At 48.9% G+C, this 20,224-nt stretch overlaps 1 protein-coding gene across 2 annotated transcripts in view; it reads left to right on the forward strand.

Annotated features, from left to right (window-relative positions):
* Nucleotides 1-20,224, forward strand: part of TGFA (transforming growth factor alpha) — a 102,521-nt gene that overhangs the window by 15,276 nt on the left and 67,021 nt on the right. The window lies entirely within an intron of this gene.

Raw genomic sequence — 20,224 nt, forward strand, 5'->3', positions numbered from 1 at the left:
ATACTCGATAGAATCTCAGATCAGAACAGAAAGAGCATTTACTGTTTCACTTGTGTGTAGGAACTTCATTCATTCAGCTGGCAGCGTTTTTGATGGCCTTTGTACCTCTGAATAGACAATTGAGTATCAGATGCCCAGGTGTTAGAACAGTGCCACAGCGTGGACAGTCGACAAAGCTTGATTCAAGGTGATTTTTTTTTCCCTGTAGGTAAAGGTAATGGGGTCAAATGCAGCGGCAATCAGTGTGTTACTAACACACAAAGCAGCCAGTGGGACAGACCCTTTTGCAGTGAGTGAGCTTCTGAAAAAAAATGTGGGATTTAAAAAATCTGTATTCTTGTTTAAAGGACCTTATTTGATAATCCTTTCCTAGAACAATCTCTCCTTAATAGGTTTGTAAATCTAAATCATTCACATCTCTGGTTTGCCTAAAGTAGATTGCCTCTACTGTGGCGACTCCTCTCAAAAAAAAGTTAACTAGTTGGGAATTGTGTTAAAGCCCATCCAGTTGGCCATGGAGGAGGAAAAGTTGATGTTTTAAGGGAGCCAAGAAACTAAACTCTCTCCCGAGAGTTACCCACACAGATAGTAGCTGCTTATAAAACTCTTGATATTCTCAGAGCAGAGGGCCTGCTTGAATTTTCCACGGTCTTCTCCACACTGGGCTGCAGGCTTCCTTGATCTTTGTTTGCATCTTCTAATCTCTTTTTTTTTCTTTTTTTTTCATGTATCTTTTTTTTTTAACATCTTTATTTGAGTATAACTGTTTTACAATGGTGTGTTAGTTTCTCCTTTACAACAAAGTGAATCAGTTATACATATACATATGTTCCCATATCTCTTCCCTCTTGCGTCACCCTCCCTAATCTCTTAATGACCCGCTGTGTCACAGTTTCTTCCTCTGATTGATGCTCTTTAGTTGTGACACTCAACAGGAGAGAAAAAAAGAAAGGTTTTCACATTTTGGAACAGAGTAGTCCTTTGGGGACAAAATGTCTTCATCTTTTCAGCTTGTGCCTCAGAACCCAAGGAACCAAAATTGCACGGGGCTGGTGTGTGATAATGAGGAAAAGACTAGGGAAATAAGCCTAGTTGTTTTCCAGCATGAAGAAAATAAACGTGCTTCATCATTCACACATGTGTTTCGCCTACTAGTCAGGGAACAACGCTTTCCGGCCATTTTCTGTGCTCCTGTGGGAAGAACCATGTGAAGCAGGGAGAGGGTGCCATTCCAGTGGGTGACTTCACGGGCCAAGGATGGAGAGGCAGCCCCCACTGCTGAGAGCCCTCGCAAGCCCGCCCTGCGGATGGAGAGTTTATCTGAGCTCTCGGCCTTGAGAAGTGAACCACAGGGCTATGGGGGGGGGGGTATGTTTTTTATTCTAAAGAAATAGGATATGCTATGCACCTTCCCTTAAAAATACTTCCTTAGGGCTTCCCTGGTGGCGCAGTGGTTGAGAATCCGCCTGCCGATGCAGGCGACACGGGTTCGTGCCCTGGTCCGGGAAGATCCCACATGCCGCGGAGCAACTAAGCCCGTGAGCCATGGCCGCTAGGCCTGCGTGTCCGGAGCCTGTGCTCCGCAACGGGAGAGGCCACAACAGTGAGAGGCCCGCATACCGCAAAAAAAAAAAAAAAAAAAAAAAAAAAAAAAAAAAATACTTCCTTAAACAAGGCAGGTACCAGCTGCTCTGGTGAATGGGGGAGGGGGTCAGCCTGCAAGGTGAGACCCCCTTCTAGGTGTGTGGTCTTCATCCCTGAGCATGCTGTTACCCCAGAAGCCGGTCCTGGCTCAGCCAAGAATGTTCTCTGGGGACTGTGATGTCATCTGATTCTACTGTAAGCAGAGCAAAAGTGGGCAAATGGCCTCACTGTTTGGCCTTGAAGATAAAGTCATCACCTTCTGTGAATGAACATGTTTAGGTTCCTAGTAAGTTAATTAGAAAGCATTAAAGAAATCTGCATTGTTCTAACTACCTATCTCTGTGCTGCTCTTGGTTGTTTCCACTTTAGCCTCTTTTATCATTGGTTCAGTCATTATTTTCACCTGGGCTGTTTATCACCTGAGATATTTTCAGAGGCTATACAGGCAGAAATTTTCTGAAAATCTAGCGCTTAGATTTATATAAAAACTTTTTGCTTTGAGGAGGTGGACAAATTGGTATGAAGAGTTACTGGTATTCTCTGGTACTGCCTCCCTTATCCTGGTGGAGAAAAGAAGAATCCACTTTCATTTGTTGCCATACCAACAGATGGCATCTTGCTCCATTGACAGTAATTGTGTGCAAGGGTGTGAGAATGTGTGCATGTGTTTCATCTAGAGGTTTCGTTTCCTACTTCATGGGCTTTTTATTTCAGATTTCCTCTTGCCCCCATCCTCAACTTCTGCAGTGCCTCACACAATACCTAACATGATTGATCCTTATGTTTTTATTGATGACAAATAATTTACCCCCAGAGTCTCTCTTCACTTCTCTTTTCTTTCCTTCCCCTCTCTACCTCTAACTTTCAAAACATCATTAATATAGCAGCAGGTATTTTTTGAGCAGAAGTGGGAAATAGTTCCATTTTCTAGGCCAACTGTGATCCCTTGGAAATGGCTGTTTCTAAGGATTTGCAGGATGCATCTGAGTTCAGTGGGAGATAGTACTGTGATCAATTAGTAATGTCTGTTGTGGACCCAGTGTGGAGGTGGTGTCACATATACTTGCATTCCTGCTTGAGATGGTGGGCCGTTTTTCTTAAGAATGAGAAAAAGTCATATGTTTTTCCAAGGAATTAGTTGGATGTTCCCACTGGTGTTGCTTACATTTCCTGCCTTTTAAAAAATACAGTACTCTAATTTTTAAAATGTGTTCCATAAACCTAATACCATAACCATGTAGAAGTGCTACTGAGTTCTGCTAGGCAGGATTAGCATCCAGCAAGGCAGACAGCCTGTGAGGATATGGACTGGTACATCCTGTCGTCGTTCAGGACATGGGGGTATTTGCCCACCTTCAAAGTAAGAAGCAGAAAACCACAGGTAAAGCTGGATGACAGAGCTCTGTGTTGATGTTCATGTCTGCCGATCTTGGGCCCTCATTGGGTTATTAGCAGGAGTGTTCTGGCTTGCGTGCTAGGCAGAAGGGAACACTGATATCTCGCTTTCTTAGAGGGAGGGACTCCTTTCCCTAGAGGGTATATAGCATGTCGTGGCACTTCCGCCCCAGCAGTCATCAGCATCCTTACACCCACATCAGTGGGGGGTGACCATCCCTGTTTAATCATCCCCCACAGGCACTGTGAGGGGATAAGAAAGAAAGTAGAGAGAAGGGCTGTGTCCATGTGGAGCATAGAGGTTGCGGCAGAGGCAGGACTTGTAGGGCAGAGAAACCCGGAGCAGAGAATGGTGGTTGGGTCTGTACATTTGCAGCTCCTTGTGCTCTGGTCACAAGTTGGCTCGGAGCCTGTTCACTTTGCTCCCCGCGGGCCCTTCACTTGTGAGTCTGGGATGATTTAGGCCACCCCGGGGGTGGTAGCAGAGGGGTGTACGGTGAGCAGGATTAGATACTGTGTGAGCCTCCAGAAAGCCTTGGGCATAGCCATTGTTGTCTCGACCCTAACTTATCCTGGATTTTGAATGTGAGTCTCACAGGTAAGCCTGGGGTTCCCTTGGACTGAGATTCCTAGCACCTTTCTGGGGATGAGCAGGGCCAGAGCCTTCATTCCAATTTGTAGCATCCTGGAGGATCTTGTGGGTAGTGGACAGACCCTGGCTGGGCCCTGTTAATGAACACTCTTTAGAGAAATGTGAGAACATCAGGACCAAGATGAGATTGACTTATGTGGCTTTGGTGCTTGTTGGCACTTGCAAATGGGTTTCTTCAGACCTGTGTTCCTGTTGACTCATTTGCTTGCTATTTTAATTTTTTGAGGGAGAGGGGGTCCTCCATCTGAGGTGGTCAGGAAAGGTTTTTGAAGACATTGATGTTTGAGCTGGTCTTGAAGGTAAAGAAAGCAAGGAAATAGTAGAGGTAGAGATGGGGTGAGGAGAGGAGGTCCCACGCTCAGCCCTCCCGAGTTCCCGAGTCCTGCTGGCTCTGATTCTGTTCTACACCCGACCACTCTTCATGCCCTCCTGGATGCCCCTCTCATCTTCCACCTGGACTGCCGTAGCCTCATCCATTCCTCTGGTTTCCAGTCTTGCCTCTATAAGGCCTCTTCTCTTCTCAGTACCCTGAGTGATCCATCTAATCAGATGCTGTGGCTCCTCTTCTCAAAACCTTCAAGAGGCTGCCCAGCTTGGAAAAATTCAGATTCCTAGTGCTCCCTGTGACAGACACCTGCCTGGCATCCTTCCACCCTCGTTTCCCACCACTGTCTTCCAGCTGCACCAGCCTTCCTGCTCTTTCTTGAACATGCTAAGTTCATTCCCACCTCAGGACCTTTGCACCTGCTGTTCCTTCAGTTTTGACTGCTCTTCTTCCACATTTTTGCAGGACTGCTTCCCTCATTTTATTCAGGTCTTTGTTAGATGTCACCTGTTCAGAAAGGACATCTGTGATGACTTTATCTATCTATGCACACACCCATGATGAAGAAAATGCTCCAGTGTCTGCATTATTTCTTGGAGAACTGTCATCACAGAAAAGTTTTAATAGTGTCTTCTTATTCCAGAATGAAAGAACCTATATTCCACAAAGTCTGTATAAAATACTCCTGCTCAAATAGGAGTTTAAGTGTCACCTTCTTCAGTTCACACTTCCTAGACGTCTAGGAACTGTCTCCCAGGTTTGGCTTTAAAAGGAACTGAATTCATTCAGGAGGTATTTGTTCAGAGCTGTCGATGCGTCAGGCACTGTTCCCTAGAGGGTGTCCCCCACTTGGTGCCAAGGAGACAGAAAATAAACAAATAAACCTACAATAAAATGTCATGTTGTGACAGTCCTGGCATGGGGATGAGTCACTAGCTTCATTACCTTGCAGATCGGTCTTCACAGAAGGATGCTTTCGGGCAGTTGAAAGCCATCCAGTTCTCTGTTGTTCCTTTCCTACCTGAAGTGTAAGAAAGGACAGGAAGAGGAGGGTGGAAGAGTTCTCTGTAACGGTAGCTGCATTTTGTTATGCCAAAGGCTGTGCTTGATACCCACATAGGAGCCCCCCTCTTAGATATAGCAGGAGGGTCCAGAAGCAGGATTAATCCATCCTTCTAGCAACTCTTGAATTCTGCTCCCTCGGTCTCAGAGGTGACAGCTGGCTGGCTACAGGTTGAAAATTGTATTCATCACTTGTCCTCAGCTGAGGCAACATCTAGGATACATCATCTATTTTACGTCAGAAACCACAGAAGCAAGGCCAGTTGCCTGAAACCAGGGCACTGGATTTCCTTCTTTGTTGCAAAAGCTGCTCAGATTCCCAGTGGTGCCTATCAACCTCTCTATAGGAAGACTTCTCTGGAAGACCCCTCACCCATTGTTCCTCCCTTTCCTCCCCTCCAGGCTCCCACCTGCCTTATCCGTGGCCTATTTCCAGAGGGTTCTCCTCTGCTTCCTCCCGTCCTGACACACTCCCAGTTTGAGAGTGAGGCTCAGGGTCCACGGTGGCTCAGTCCAGTCAGATCAGCCACTGATCAAAGCTTCTCCCTGGCAGCCACCATCAATATACAGTTGTCTGTAACAGACTGTAGTTTTTTGTTTGTTTTTATTGGGCTATAATTGCTTTACAATGTTGTGTTAGTTTCTGCTGTACAAAAGAGTGAATCAGCTATATGCATACGTATATCCCCTCCCTCTTGGACCTCCCTGGCACCCCTTACTCCCATCCCACCCATCTAGATCACCGTGCTATACAACAAGTTCCCACCAGCTACACGTGGCAGTGCACATACGTCAATCTCAATCTCCCAATTCATCCCCCCACCCCCGCATCCACACGTCCGTTCTCTACATCTGCGTCTTTATTCCTGCCCTGCACGTAGGTTCATCTGTACCATTTTCCTAGATTCCACGTATATGCGTTAATATACGGTATTTGTTTTTCTCATTCTGATTTACTTCACTCTGTATGACAGACTCTGGGTCCATCCACGTCTCTACAAATGACCCAATTTCATTCCTTCTTTATGGCTGAGTAATATTCCATTGTATATAGGTACCACATCTTCTTTATCCATTCGTCTGTCAGTGGACATTTAGGTTGCTTCCATAACAGGGCCTCCTCTGCCATGAGGGTCCAGGTGGGCTGAGCACTGCCCCCTGTAGACTGTAGTTTCTCTGGTTTTTTTTTTTTTTTTTGCGGTACGTGGGCCTCTCACTGTTGTGGCCTCTCCCGTTGCGAAGCACAGGCTCCAGACGCACAATGGCTCACAGGCCCAGCCGCTCTGCGGCATGTGGGATCTTCCTGGACTGGGGCACAAACCCATGTCCCCTGTATCGGCAGGCAGACTCTCAACCACTGCACCACCAGGGAAGCCCTAGACTGTAGTCTTTTTAGAGCAGTTTCAGGCTTATAGAAAAATTGAGCAGAAAGTACAGAGAGTTCCCATATGCTTCCCCTGTTATTAACATCTTGCTTTAGTGTGGTACATTCACTATAATTGATGAGCCAATATTGGTACATTATTATTAATGAAAGTTAATGTTTTTTAACTAAGGTTAAATGTAAACAAAAGTCCCTAGTTTACATTAGGGCTTATTCTTTGTCATTCTATGAATTTTGACAAATGTGTGGTAACATGTATCCACCATTGTAGTATCACACAGAATAGTTTCACTGCCCTAAAAATGCTCTTTGCTTCCCCTGTTCATCCATCTCTCCCTTGTCCCAAACCCTTGGCAACCAGTGATCTTTTCACTGTCTCCATAGTTTAACCTTTTCCAGAATGTCATATAGTTGGAATCACACAGTCACAGTACAAGCCTTTTCCAAGTATAAGCCTTTTCCAATTGGCTTATTTCACTTAGGAATATGCATTTAAGTTTCCTTTGTGTCCTTCTGTGGCTTGAGAGCTCATTTTTTATTGTTGCATAATATTCCATTGTCTGAATATACCACAGCTTATCCATTCACCTGCTGAAGGATATCTTGGTTACTTCCAGGTTTGGGTAATTGTGAATAAATCTGCTATAAACATTTGTGTGCAGCTTTCTGTGTGTGTGTGTGGACATAAGTTTTCAATCATTCGGGTAAATACCAAGGAGCTCGATTGCTGGACCATATGGTAAGACTGTGTCTGGTTTTGTAAGAAACCACCAAACTGTCCTCCAAAGTGGCTGTACCATTTCGTCAGCTTGTTCTGGTTCCTGCACCACCTTCATTTAGAGGAGTCTGATTTTTCTGGGCAGTGCTTCGGAAATATGCTGAATATTCCAGGGATGCCACACACATTCTTCTTTCTATCATTTTCCTCTAGCTCGAGCTAAACCATCCTAGCAGAAAACTTCCTCTTCCCTCCCTCTTTTCTTTTGCTTCGCACCTCTACCCTCCCTGCCAAAAGTCAATGAGGTAAGTAGGGGAAGGGCAGAAGCAGGGTTGGTAGGGGAGAATTACCATGCTTCCCTAGGGCTTTTTTGTCTTCCTTTAAAATGATTTAAGTTGATACTACTAAAAGGTACCTGATGCTCTTCACCCAAAACTGTGGAGTCAGGTGTACCTTGTTCTTCACTGGTTTGTCTCCAGTCAGTAAATAAGACTCTTCCATACAACTAAGTGCTTTGGGGGCATTCGCTGAACAGCTTTGCCATACGTGGCCAGAAGAACATACATTGGCCAGAGGGAAATACGTCAGGGGCCCTAAAATCAGTGCACCAAGAGACAGTTGCCTGCCTCACCCCTCCTGCAGTTCCCTCCCTCTCCGGGCTCCCAGGAGTCTGTTTGGAGCCCCACGACTACAAATCCCTGGGAGCAGGTTTGTTGATGGCTTGACGGTCTTGTTACTTTATAGGTAGGCTTCCTGTTGTGCAAGCCGGATGCTTCAGGTTATTATAGAGAGGCCGACAGGTGAACAGAGTATGGAGGGAATCACTGAATGGGGAAGGGAGCATCCCAGTTTCCTGAGGGCAGGCTGACCCCCCAGTCCTGCTGCGAGCTTCCCCAGACCATTAGCAAGGCTCCCTTGAGCCACCCTGTCCATTCATGTGACCGCCGGCTTGTTCCATCTCCCCTGAGTTTAGGGTGCTTCTGCCTGCGTGCCTTTGGAGGCTGAATGGCCTGCGGTTGAAGGGACTTTCCCTGCTGGGGTCCAGAATTTCTCAGCAAGGTGCACTATTAGCATCTTAGGCAGGACAAAGTCCTGTGCATCACAGCAATTTAGCACCCCTGCTCTCACCCATTAAATACCAAGAGAGCCCCTAACGTCATTGTGACAATCAAAACTACCCCGCCCGCTACCATATGCCCCCAGGAGGCCCTGCCAGCGATGAGAACCCCTGGGCTAGAGGTGGTTTGGTCAGGGTCTCTGAGTTACAAGGGATCACTCTGAGTGCCTCTTGCCCACTCCTCACCCGGGCCCTTCTCAGCGGCTGGTACCTGCTGTTTTCACCCACACCCTTTTTCATCTGCTCTCCCCTCTTCCTTCTCCTGCCCCTCACCTTCCAGGGCCCAAGGAGAAGAACTTAGACATTTTTCTAGCCTGCAGTGTGATGTGGGGTTTCAAGAACTTCAGGGAGTTTTCCCTTAACTCTTGAAAATCTAGGCTTCTGAGGATTTGTTTTCTCCATTTGAACCCTGCTTCTCAAGCAGTGGTCCTCATGCAGTCAAGTGAGTTCTCCTAAGGGGTGCTCTGTGGTCAGCCCTGAGAACACAGAGCACGATGGAAGCCTGACAGTGGCGATTAGCATTGGTGCAGCTCCGTCCCCTCCGTCCAACCCTCCCCCAGCCCCCAAGGCTGACTCTGCATTGATCTGAAATTCGGCCAAGTCACACTGGTATTTATCTTGGCTCAAACCCCACGCCTCGTCATGCCTTCTACAGAGGGGTCCCAGGGGTGTCCTGAGCGGAGCTGTGGGAAGGGATGAGTTTGTCATCACCCAGCTATTCACATGGAGGAAATGGGGCCGAGTTCAAGGATTGCTTATTTTTTTTTTAACCTCCCGCTCGTAGCCTACTTCCAAGCCACTAGTGGTGAGTGATGTGTACATAGGGCCTTGACAGAGCTGAGGGATGGGCCTGGCTTTGTTGGGGCTGCCAAGAGGCTAACTCTGCTGGGCTGAGGTCCACACAGGCAGAGCCACCACTGACCCTGGGCCCGGAGGATGGTAATTATGGGGACACCACAAGGCCAGGGGAAGCTGGGATGGGGCCAGTGGGCCTCCACGAAGCGGGAGGAGGCTCGGTGTTTGATTTCTGCAATTCCCGGCAGCTGAGGGGCCCGGGCGCTGCAGGTGGTGTCCTTGCATCTACCGCTTGATCCCAGCCCTGTCTCAGGTCCACTCTCCCGCCCCTCCTTTCCTCCGGGACTCTGGGAAAGTCGAGCGTGGCCCTTGGCACTGACACCTTCACTCCTCAAATCAGTGTCAGTCGGCTGCAACGGGGTCGCGAGCACCTCCTCACAGCTTCCTGTGGCCTCAGAGCTCAGGCCTGGTAGAGCCTGTTGGTGATTCAGTGGCCAGGAAACTCCGCGAGGGCTCGGCGATACTCGCCCTGCTGCCCTGCAATCCCTGGCTGGGGCTCTCGGCCAGCCAGCATGGGAGCGGGGCCTGTGGAAGAGGAAGTTTGACTCAGTTGCCAGCCCTGGTCCAGGTCTTTGATAAACCCTCAGCTCTGCTTCTTCCTAACAAGAAAGGGTGGGGCACAGATGGGAGCGAGCACAGGGCCTGCCTCGCCCAGAGGAGATGCTTTGTGCATCCTGGTTAACTTACTGTTTGGCAAAGATATTTTGCTCCTGTGTGCTGTTCGCTTTGTAGGAGGGGGTCCTCTCAGACCACCGGATCAGTAGGCAGCACTGTTCTGTAAGGCTTTGACGTGGGTGGGTGTTGGGGAGAGCAGAGAGGAAGATATGTATGTAGCAGTGTGAGGGGTTGCATCACACCTGCCAGGCCTTAGAAACAAAGGTTTCTCAACAGGGCAGCACCCACGCCCTCCTGCAAGGGTCTCTGCGGATTTTTTATTTAGTCATTTCTTTTTTGCATGTTTTCCAGAAGTCAGGATGAGCACGCCACCTCCTTTTATAGCTGCGTTGCTTCTCTGATGCCTGTGCATGTGGTATAAGGCTTGGGCATTTATTAGGACCTTGACTCTAAAGAGCCCAAAGCATTTTGCAAATATTCTCATTTGGCCTTTGAAGTACAGAAAGGAAGATAGTAATCTGTTCTCCTGAGTCAGAGATGGTGGGAAAAGAGGTCTGGGCCTGGGGGCTGCAAAGAAGTGAGGTCAGGGCAGCCTGAGGGTTTTCCAGGCAGGAGAGAGCTAGTGAGAATATTTAAGAGGCCTGGGCCAGGTGGACACATTTGGGTGGAACAAAGGACTTGAATAGCGAGCGTGGGAGAGGCTCCCAGGACACAGGTGAGTGTGTTTGCTTCGACCGTATCTTCCTGGTTTCTCGTAAAGACTTCAGGAAAAACTGACAAAATAAGTTAAGGGTGTAAAACATTTCGGGGGTCATCTCATCAGGTGACCAAACAACTCAGGGTTATCTTGGCATGATCTTGGTTCAGCAGACTTACTCCAGGCTCAGGAGAAGGGCGATGCTTCCCCATCCTGCGTGGTCTTCTCTGTATTCTAGTGAGACTCGTTAGCCAGGATTGAAAGAGAAGAGGCGTTTTAACTCAGCACCCGACTGAATGATGGTGCAGCCTGACTTCTGTAATGGAGTTCAGTGTGATGGTTTCTAAGGGTTGGAAGAATTATTCCTTACAAGAGTACCTTGCAGATGTTGTGAGAGAGGGGCCTTTGAGTCCCTCCCCTATCTCGGCAACCTCTAGAGCAGTCTCTGCCACGTAGTGGGTGCTCAGTAGACACTTGTTGACTGAGTGAATGCCAGGTTTCCGGGTTCTCCAACTCCACTGAAATCTGAAAAAGAACCGACACTGAGAGGTGTAGCTGGGGGAGAAGTGAGGGGGGAATTCGGGGGCTCGGTGGGTTTTCCCACTCCCCGCCTGTACACTGTCAGTACTCACCCCCCTCCAACTCTGTTTTCAAGCTGGTGACCTCTTAGAGAAATCCAGTTCAACATACATGTATCCAGACCCTAAGTAGGTGCCAGGCATTGCACCAGGTGTGAGGGTAGAGATGAGTAGGATACGGCTGCCGACCTCGCTGGCGGGGAGGGGTGAGATGTGAAAACTTCTTAAGTACAAGGTGGGATCTAGTAAGGATGGCACTGAGGAAGAAATGATTGTTTCTGACATTTGAGCGAGGCTTTCAGAGACAAATTTGTTTACAAGTGGAGGAAGGGGCTGGCCGACTCAGAGCAGCGTGATAGAAATGGGAACTCTCAGTCGTAGCAGCGACCACATGTTGCATGGTTGTGATGGGCCACTCCATGTATTACACGTTTCTCCTGAGTCCCCTCACTCAGTCTTTACAGTAACCCTGTGTGAGAGACCAATATTGTTATCTCTTTTTCATAGCGGAGGGATCTGAGGCTCAGGCAACTAAGCAAAGGTCACACAGCTGCAAGGACTCAAGTCAGGACCCTAGTGGCGTGAGCCCCAAGGCACCGAGCTGAGTGAGGACAGGTGGTGTGCAGGGAAGGGGGACAGTGCCAGGCGGCTGGTGCCTAACAGGAGCGGGTGGGAGGAGCCAGATGGAAATGGGGTTTGGGACCAGGTTATGCACCTGAAATCTCTGCTTGGGACTTCGTGGCTGGGGGAGGGGGCTCTGTGAGCAGGGTTTAGAGGGAAGGAGTCTGATGGCCCAGAAGTGCTCTGGAAGCTCACTTTTGGCAGCAGGAGCAAAGGTTAAAAAAGCTGTTGTCAGGAAAACCAGTCAGGCAACTATTGTGATAGCCCAGGAGAGAAGATGAGGCTGAACTGGGGCAGTGGGGATGCAGGAGGATGGATGAGGTAGAGGCAGGACGTGTAGGAGACCTTGGCTTGGATACAGGGTAAAGGAGAAGGAGGGGTCGATGACACCTGTCGGGTCTTCAGCCCCACCTAGAACAAAGGAGGAGTGGAACGGTCAGGAGACAGGTGAGTTTATTTTTGAACACGACATTTGAGGTACAGGCCTCTGGAGAGGGGTCAGGATTGGCGGCGGTGCATGGGACCTGGAAGTGGGAAAGTGTCTGTGGGAACATGGGGTTTGTGTGTTGGCTTCAGCAGCCCATACTCATCTTCCTTCGATATAGTGTGGAAGAGTCCATTTTCCTCCGACTCTGCATACACCATTTTATTTAATCCTTGCAGTAGTCACGTGAGGAAGTGTTATCCTTATTTATGGATGAGGACACAGAGGCTCAGCGAGGTTAGATAACTTAGCCAAGGTCCCACAGTTAAGGAGTGGCAGACAGAGCCAGGATTTGGACAAAGGCCTGACGGCGAGGCTTCTTTCTGCTCTGCCATAATAGACCCTGAGTCAGGAATAGAAAATGGTACAGGATTGCAATGCAGGCACCCATCTGCCTGTCTCTTTCACCTCCCCATCCTGCAGGTTCCTTCTGAATACTTGAGGTTTTCCCATCCACAGATATATGGACAAATACCCATGAGCATTCAGGTAACCCTGGCTTATTTTGCACAATGTCGTAGTCATGAGGTATTGCCTTAGACGCATCAAGTTGGGCTTTGCTTCTTATGGCCACCCAGGGGTCATTAGGAAGGGTCCCAAGCTCACTGACCCAAGCGCATTCCTCATGGACTATAAGCTTGGAATATATCATCAGGCCAGTGTCAAGACTGCACTGAAGGGCTTCCCTGGTGGCGCAGCGGTTAAGAATCCACCTGAATGCAGGAGACACGGGTTCGAGCCCTGGTCCTGGAGGATCCCACATGCCGCAGAGCAACTAAGCCCGTGCGCCACAGCTGCTGAGCCCTGAGCTCTAGAGCCCGCGAGCCACAACTACTGAAGCCCACATACTTAGAGCCCGTGTTCCGCAGCAAGAGAAGCCACCACAATGAGAAGCCTGCATACCGCATCGAGGAGTATCTCCTGCTCTCTGCAACTAGAGAAAGCCCTTGCAGAACAACAGAGACCCAACGCAGCCAAAAATAAATAAATAAATAATTTTTTTAAAAAAAGACTGCATCAAAAATGTAGAAATGAAAAGTGCCCTTTTAGGTTGTGGTTTTTGGATCTCTCCCATCTTCTGATATTTGATGGAAGTGCCATGTCAAATTGAAAGACAAAATTACTGTAAACCGAGCACACTCACTGAGATAAGCACGTGTAGCCTGCATCTTGCCTGATCCTTGTTCCAGGCGAGGGATCCACCTACAAAGCATTGGAATGAGGCCAAGTATGACCCCACCCCCCCTTCCCCAGATAGATGGTTGAAGAAGATGCACAGACCCATATTGTCCCAGAAGTTAAGGACTGGGCTGATCTTCTGGCCCAACTCTGTCATTTAAACGTAAGGAACCCAAGATAGAGAGGTGAAGGGACTTGCTAAAGGTGACACCATTCACGAATGATCCTAGTCTCTGGACCCCTTGGTAGCCTGCATATCCCAGTACATCTGGCTTTGATCCAGGAGAAGAGGAGGAGGTGGACTTTTCTAGCATGTCTGTGTTCTTTGGCCGCACTTCATTGGGTAAGGGAAAGCAAAGGGGAGCCAGCTGGTCCCTGTAACATGAGCCTGCAGTGTCTGTCACTTACAAGGTGGGTGACCTTGGGCAGGTGACTTCATCTCCTGTACCTCCACTTTCTCACCTCTGAAATGGGAGCACAAATAGGACCCACTTCCTAGGACTGGCTTTGAGTATTGAATGAGATGATGCAGGGCATGTCATAAGTGCTCAAATGTTGCTGCTATTATTGTTAATAACTCTATCAGCCACAATACTAATTAGAGCTGAACGGTGTGAGGAGGGAGCTCAGAAGACCAATCAGGCGCTGGTGGTCTTCCCTCTACCACCTGCCACTGACATACAAGTGTCTTCTCAGTTCATGTGTCCAATGTGGGGCTGTTTGGGCACAGGGTCAGAACCTCATTTGGGTGGGTTTGTAACTGAGAGCTGCCCTCTCCCTGCAGAGTTGGTTTCTTTGTGTGTCTGGACTCGCCACCTGAAACACAGCACTAACCATTTCAGATAATTTCTCGATAAGATTCTCCTTGGGTAGCAGAGTCCAATCTGTGTTTTGAAAGCAGGGTTCCAGATGCTGGGACGGTGAAAGAAAGAGCCCTCTGTCCCATGAGCCCATAGGCCTAAGGTGATTCATTCCTGTGTCACATATTTCTAAACCCTCCTTGCCTTCCGATGAGCTGCCCTAATCCCGTCTGGCCAGTTCCTCCACAAATTCCTCTGCTGCTTTGCCTGTTATCCTCTGAAGCCAGTGTAACTGGTGTCTCTGTAAGTAGGAGCACTTGTGAACTGTCATCTCTTCCTTGGAGAAAAATGCTGCACTGGGGCGATGGGGATGCCTCGTGGCTGCTTTCGACCATGGCATATATGGATCTTTTCGAAGGTGGGGCAGGCCCGGGTCTCCTGGTCCTACCAGCTTGCCTCCTTGTCCCTGCCTGCACTGTGTTCCCATTTTCTTTCTTCCAAATCAGTTGTGACCCTGAAGCCAGCATCTTCACCTGGCTCTCAAACGTCTTGCATTTAAAAATACTGATAAAGTCACACAATATTGCAGTTTCTGCTATGCAGTTAAAAATCCTGCCATGTTTGCAGATAAAATTCAGATGTTGGAATATAATTCATAAGAAAAGATACTTTAGAACCTGGTACCAGAAGATACCAGCAGGCCCTGGGTTCCCCGTGACCCATTTCCGTATATTTTTGTGCCCTATATGGCTGTCCATGAGTGTCACCTGAAGACCTCATGCTGAGATGCAGGATTCTCACCTTCTAGGTACCACCCTCACTTCCTGAGCTCCTGCTCTGTCCCTTATGACCCCGCGACCCCAAGCATGGCAGGAGAGGAAGGGGGGATCCTGGCTACCCTCCAAACAGCCACACTCCCTTCTGCCTCTCTCACCTGATTCCTGCCCCTCTCGACTGCATTAGCTCTTTCTCCATAGGCCTTTGCTCACCATCTCTAAATCCAAGGAATCCTTTTTTTTTTTTTTTAATCTTTATTGCAGTATAATTGCTTTACAATGGTGTGTTAGTTTCTGCTTTATAACAAAGAGAATCAGCTATACATACACATATATCTCCATATCTCTTCCCTCTTGTGTCTCCCTCCCTCCCACCCTCCCTATCCCACCCCTCTAGGTGGTCACAGAGCACCGAGCTGATCTCCCTGTGCTATGCGGCTGCTTCCCACTAGCTAGCTATTTTACGTTTGGTAGTGTATATATGTCCATGCCACTCTCTCCCTTTGTCCCAGCTTACCCTTCCCCCTCCCAGTGTCCTCAAGTCCATTCTCTAGTAGGTCTGCGTCTTTATTCCCATCTTGCCCCTAGGTTCTTCTGACCATTTTTTTTTTTTAGATTCCATATATGTGTGTTAGCATATGGTATTTGTTTTTCTCTTTCTGACTTACTTCACCCTGTATGACAGACTCTAGGTCCATTCACCTCACTACAAATAACTCAATTTCGATTCTGTTTATGGCTGAGTAATATTCCATTGTATATATGGGCCACATCTTCTTTATCCATTCATCTGTTGATGGACACTTAGGTTGCTTCCATGTCCTGGCTATCGTAAATAGAGCTGCAATGAACATTGTGGTACGTGACTCTTTTTGAATTATGGTTTTCTCAGGATATATGCCCAGCAGTGGGATTGCTGGGTCATATGGTAGTTATATTTTTAGTTTTTTAAGGAACTTCTATACTGTTCTGCATAGTGGCTCTATCAGTTTACATTCCCACCAACAGTGCAAGAGGGTTCCCTTTTCTCCACACCCTCTCCAGCATTTATTGTTTGTAGACTTTGATGATGGCCATTCTGACTGGTATGAGATGATACCTCATTGTAATTTTGATTTGCATTTCTCTGATGATTAGGATTAAAGACCTAAATGTAAGGCCGGGCACTATAAAACTCTTAGAGGAAAACATAGGCAGAATACACTATGACATAAATCACAGCAAGATCCTTTTTGACCCACCTCCTAGAGAAATGAAAATAAAAACAAAAATAAACAAATGGTACCTAATGAAAAAGCTTTTGCACAGCAAAAGAAACCATAAACAAAATGAAAAGACAACCCTCAGAATGGGAGGAAATATTTGCAAATGGAGCAACTGACAAAGGCTTAGTCTCCAAAATTTACAAGCAGCTCATGCAGCTCAGTATCAAAAAAACAAACAACCCAATCCAAAAGTGGGCAGAAGACCTAAATAGACATTTCTCCAAAGAAGATATACAGATTGACAACAAACACAGGAAAGAATGCTCAACATCACTAATCATTAGAGAAATGCAAATCAAAACCACAATGAGGTATCACCTCACACCAGTCAGAATGGCCACCACCAGAACAGCTGATTTATATAGTGGAGTAGGTAGGAGCAAATACTGGCTGTAGCAGAGGCCAGAGCAGGGCATGGTCAACTCTGCTGGGGTGACTGGAGGCCTGAGGATGCTTCTTCCAGGCCAGAGCACTAGAGCTGAATGTCCACAGAGGAGGCGAGGCGTTCAGTAGGCCAACAGGTGATGGGTGGAGGGTGTCCCTAGGTGTCCCTAGCTGAAGGCGCAGCTAGGTCCCAGTCCCATGCCTGAGTGAAGGCGTGCATGGAGGGGGCACCCTGCTCTGTGGCCTGGGGGTGGGGCATGTCCAGCATCCATCAGCAGCATTTCCCATTGGCCCAGAGGTGGATGGGCTTCACAATGGCCCCGTCCTATGAGCTCACCAGATAAGTAGGCTAGCCTTTCTCTTGACATTCTTCCTGTTGTTAACGTCTGTCTGCATTCCAAACAGCTGAATTATAAGCACTGCAGCCCTTGTCCTTCCTGGAGGGCAGCCTGGGTTCCCACTCTACCTCAAGGAACAGGGTCGTCTTTCATAAGGTCTTTCTTCTGTTGCATGTGGTTTTCCCCTCACCACCACCCCCTTTTCTTTTTAAAGTTCACAATGCAGGGATTCCCCTCTTTGGAGCTATTTAAACAGAAATGGGGTGCTGGCAGGAGCAGCCTAGAAGGGATTCCTGGCCCAGAGGGAGGCTGGCTGGGTGGCCCTGCGGCAGGTGAGGTCCGGCTTTGAACCTCAGGCGAGAAACCCCTGTGGCTGCCAAGCCTTCGTCTGGAGTGTGTGTTGTCTCCTCGGAGCTGCTGACTGTGGCGCTGTCCCCGGGCCTGTAGTGTCCCCATCCAGGTGCTCCAGGGAAGGATTTCCTGTGCTTCTGATGAGCCTCAGAGCCTGCCAAGTCCACATGTTTCTGGAAGGCCTGTGCACAGCCCGTGGGTGGGGGCTGGCAGTCTGGGCAGCTGGCCTTATGAATACTGGGCTGTAGGGAGTCTGGACAGTCACACCCTTACCCCTTCTCGGCAGACCTTGCTCGTAGTGGGGGAGTTGGAGGCAGTGGGGGTATCCCAAGAGGTAACTGACGTAGTCTCTGGAAAAGACGGATCAACCTGGAGGCTAAGCCTGCTGAATCTGTTGTCTGGACTCATTTGGGGGTTGTAACTGGTAAACAGACACCTTCCAGTGTGTCATGACAGGCTATGGTCAGAAGGACTGGTATTTGGGGTGGTAATTAAACACTGTCTTGGGCACAGGAGTTGGACAGACTTGAATTTGAATTTGGCTGCAGGAGCTTGGGCAAACTTCTCAACCTCTCCAAGCCTCAGTTTCCTCATGTGTAAAACCGGGTGTTTCCATGGGCTGGACCAGAAGGCAGGGAGGCCAGGAGGTGCCCTGTATCATGGGTTATCATGAGGACTAAATAAGATAATGCATGTAAAAGCCGAGTGGTGGGCCTGAGAGGGGCACCTGTCCAATAAGGGGTATCCACCCACGTGAGAACTGAAAGAGGCCTGACCCTGTCCTTTTGGTCTGGGACCCTCTTAGGGAGCCCACCACGTAGTGAAGGGAAAGCAGAGGCCTCACCTCCCATCCCAGGGCCTCAACTGAAGTTGTGCCTGAATGGAGATTGCAGAGAGAGCCCGGGGCACTAAAACGTTTTTCCATGGGAATGTGAGGGTATAGAAAGGAACTATTCTTCTCCTGTTGCTCAAATTATGAATAAAAGCCCAGTGTCTTTCATCTGTGGAACATGGTGGTTTTGTAAACTCTAATTAGTTCCCAAGACATCTTTGCAAGCTGGCAGCTGAGAGCCCCCAGGTGAGGAGCAGAGTTGGCTAGGGGACTCAACCCGAGTCTGGGGGAGCCCCCCGTCCACACACCCTGCAGGCTGGTGAGCATCTCTGTCCTGGCTAGAGCTGGACAGTATTTGCTTTCTTGTTCTGGTTTTGCTTAAGCAGAGGTCAACGTGGAGCCCAGGAACTATACTGACTGCCAGGATATGGGGCCGGGAGGGAGATGGGAAGGTAATTCATTCGTTCAGGGACAGTCTGTGACAGGCCATTGGCACTTTCTGTCGAGAGGTATGCAAAGCATCCCCGAGTGGTTCCTTTTGGTACCACAGGTCGCGGGCCACCTTTGACCCAGAGTGGTTTGTGGTGGTGTCAGCAAAATCAGATTGTGACAGATCCCCAGCTGACAGTGAGAAACCTCTAAGACTTTTTCTGGCTTTGGTAGGAAGGCCTCGTTTTAACGCTTGGTGTGCGGATTACAAACTGGGCCTTGTAGATATGTCCAGGGGAGCCCTAAGACCATGCTTCCAAAGTTAGTGTCTATTGAGCAGCCAAGAAAGAATTGCACGGGGCAGATGTGTGATTTTACTGACTTTCTCTCCTTGTCCCCCACCATCGACTGGTCTCCCCCAACCCAACTCCAACACAAATGTCTGGTTCAACACTCTGTAGGGGTGTTTGGGAAATCCATGCCAAGCCTTCAGTAAAAGCGGTCTGAAGTTTTTGAGATGTTTCTCATGTCGAAGGCCTAAAGGAAAGTCACGAGCAGATTGCCCTATCTGTTCCAAGCGTGTTTCTCCCTTGAGAGTCAAGGGCTGGTGCGTCTACCCTCTGAGGAACAGGAGAAAGGAGCCCTCACAGCCCGCACGGTGGGGGGCGAGCTGGTCCTGAGCATTGGGGTAGGGGTCACAGCTCAGAAGTTTGCCTGTTTTCTCTGCCGCCACGGGGCTAACCTGCAGGCGGCCCAGCCTGTTAGCATGGCCACCACGGCGTCTTTTTGCAGTTTGGTTTTAGGAGGTCATTCTAACTTAGTTCATGCTGATTGCACAACTCAGAGAGGTTCCTTTTTCATCAGAATTTTGCTGCTCCGTTTCCTGAAACCTCTGGTACTGTAACATGCTGGCATATAAGGTCATCTGCTGGCAGGGGCAGTTTCACAGGTGGTCACAGGATCTCCTGCTCAGGTGGGCCCTGGGCTTGGGGGGCTAACACCGCTGCTGCTGTGCAGCTGCAGTCTTGAAATTCTTAACAGTTTTGTCTTTGCATTTGTATCTTGTAAATGAAGTTCAGTGGGACCGTGGGGTGTGCACCGGGGAGGACTTGGGCCTCGCCTCCTGTGGTCCTACCTACCGGCACCTCCCTGCCTCCCCTGGGTGGGTTCTCACCCCTGCCACCTGGGGCCTGGACACAAGAAAGGCTGGGGTGAGGTGTGTGCATCCCACGGCATCCCGGGCAGGGCATGGTGATAGCTGCCCCATCCTGGGCTGGCAGCCCCACTGCGTTCTGTGGATGACTGACTCCCCTCCCCCCGTCCAGGTTGCCAGGGTGGATATTGCAACACCCTCGCGGGTCACCTGCCCACCTTGGGTTGGGGCGACTGGTTTCTGGGAAGAAGAAAGCCCTGACTAGGCTCCCCTGCCCCCAGCTGGGTCGCACACATCCATCCCGCCGCTGGGGGAGGGGAAACGCGGCAGTCCCGGGTCACGTGCACACTTGCGCACTGTCGCTGGGGCCCAGGGTGCCTCTGAGGAGCTGTGCTCACCCTGCAAGTCTCCTCAAACCCCAAAGAGAGCAAGACCAGAAAGAGCAAATAAAAAACATCACGACATGCTCAACAGTGTGTAAGTACTTAAAGCCACCGAACTGTACACTTAACGACGGTTAAGATATTAACTTCTATGTATGTTTGACCACAATAAAAATATTTATAAGGT

This window comes from Kogia breviceps, chromosome 11 (assembly GCF_026419965.1).
Source record: "Kogia breviceps isolate mKogBre1 chromosome 11, mKogBre1 haplotype 1, whole genome shotgun sequence".
Lineage (NCBI taxonomy): Eukaryota > Metazoa > Chordata > Mammalia > Artiodactyla > Physeteridae > Kogia > Kogia breviceps.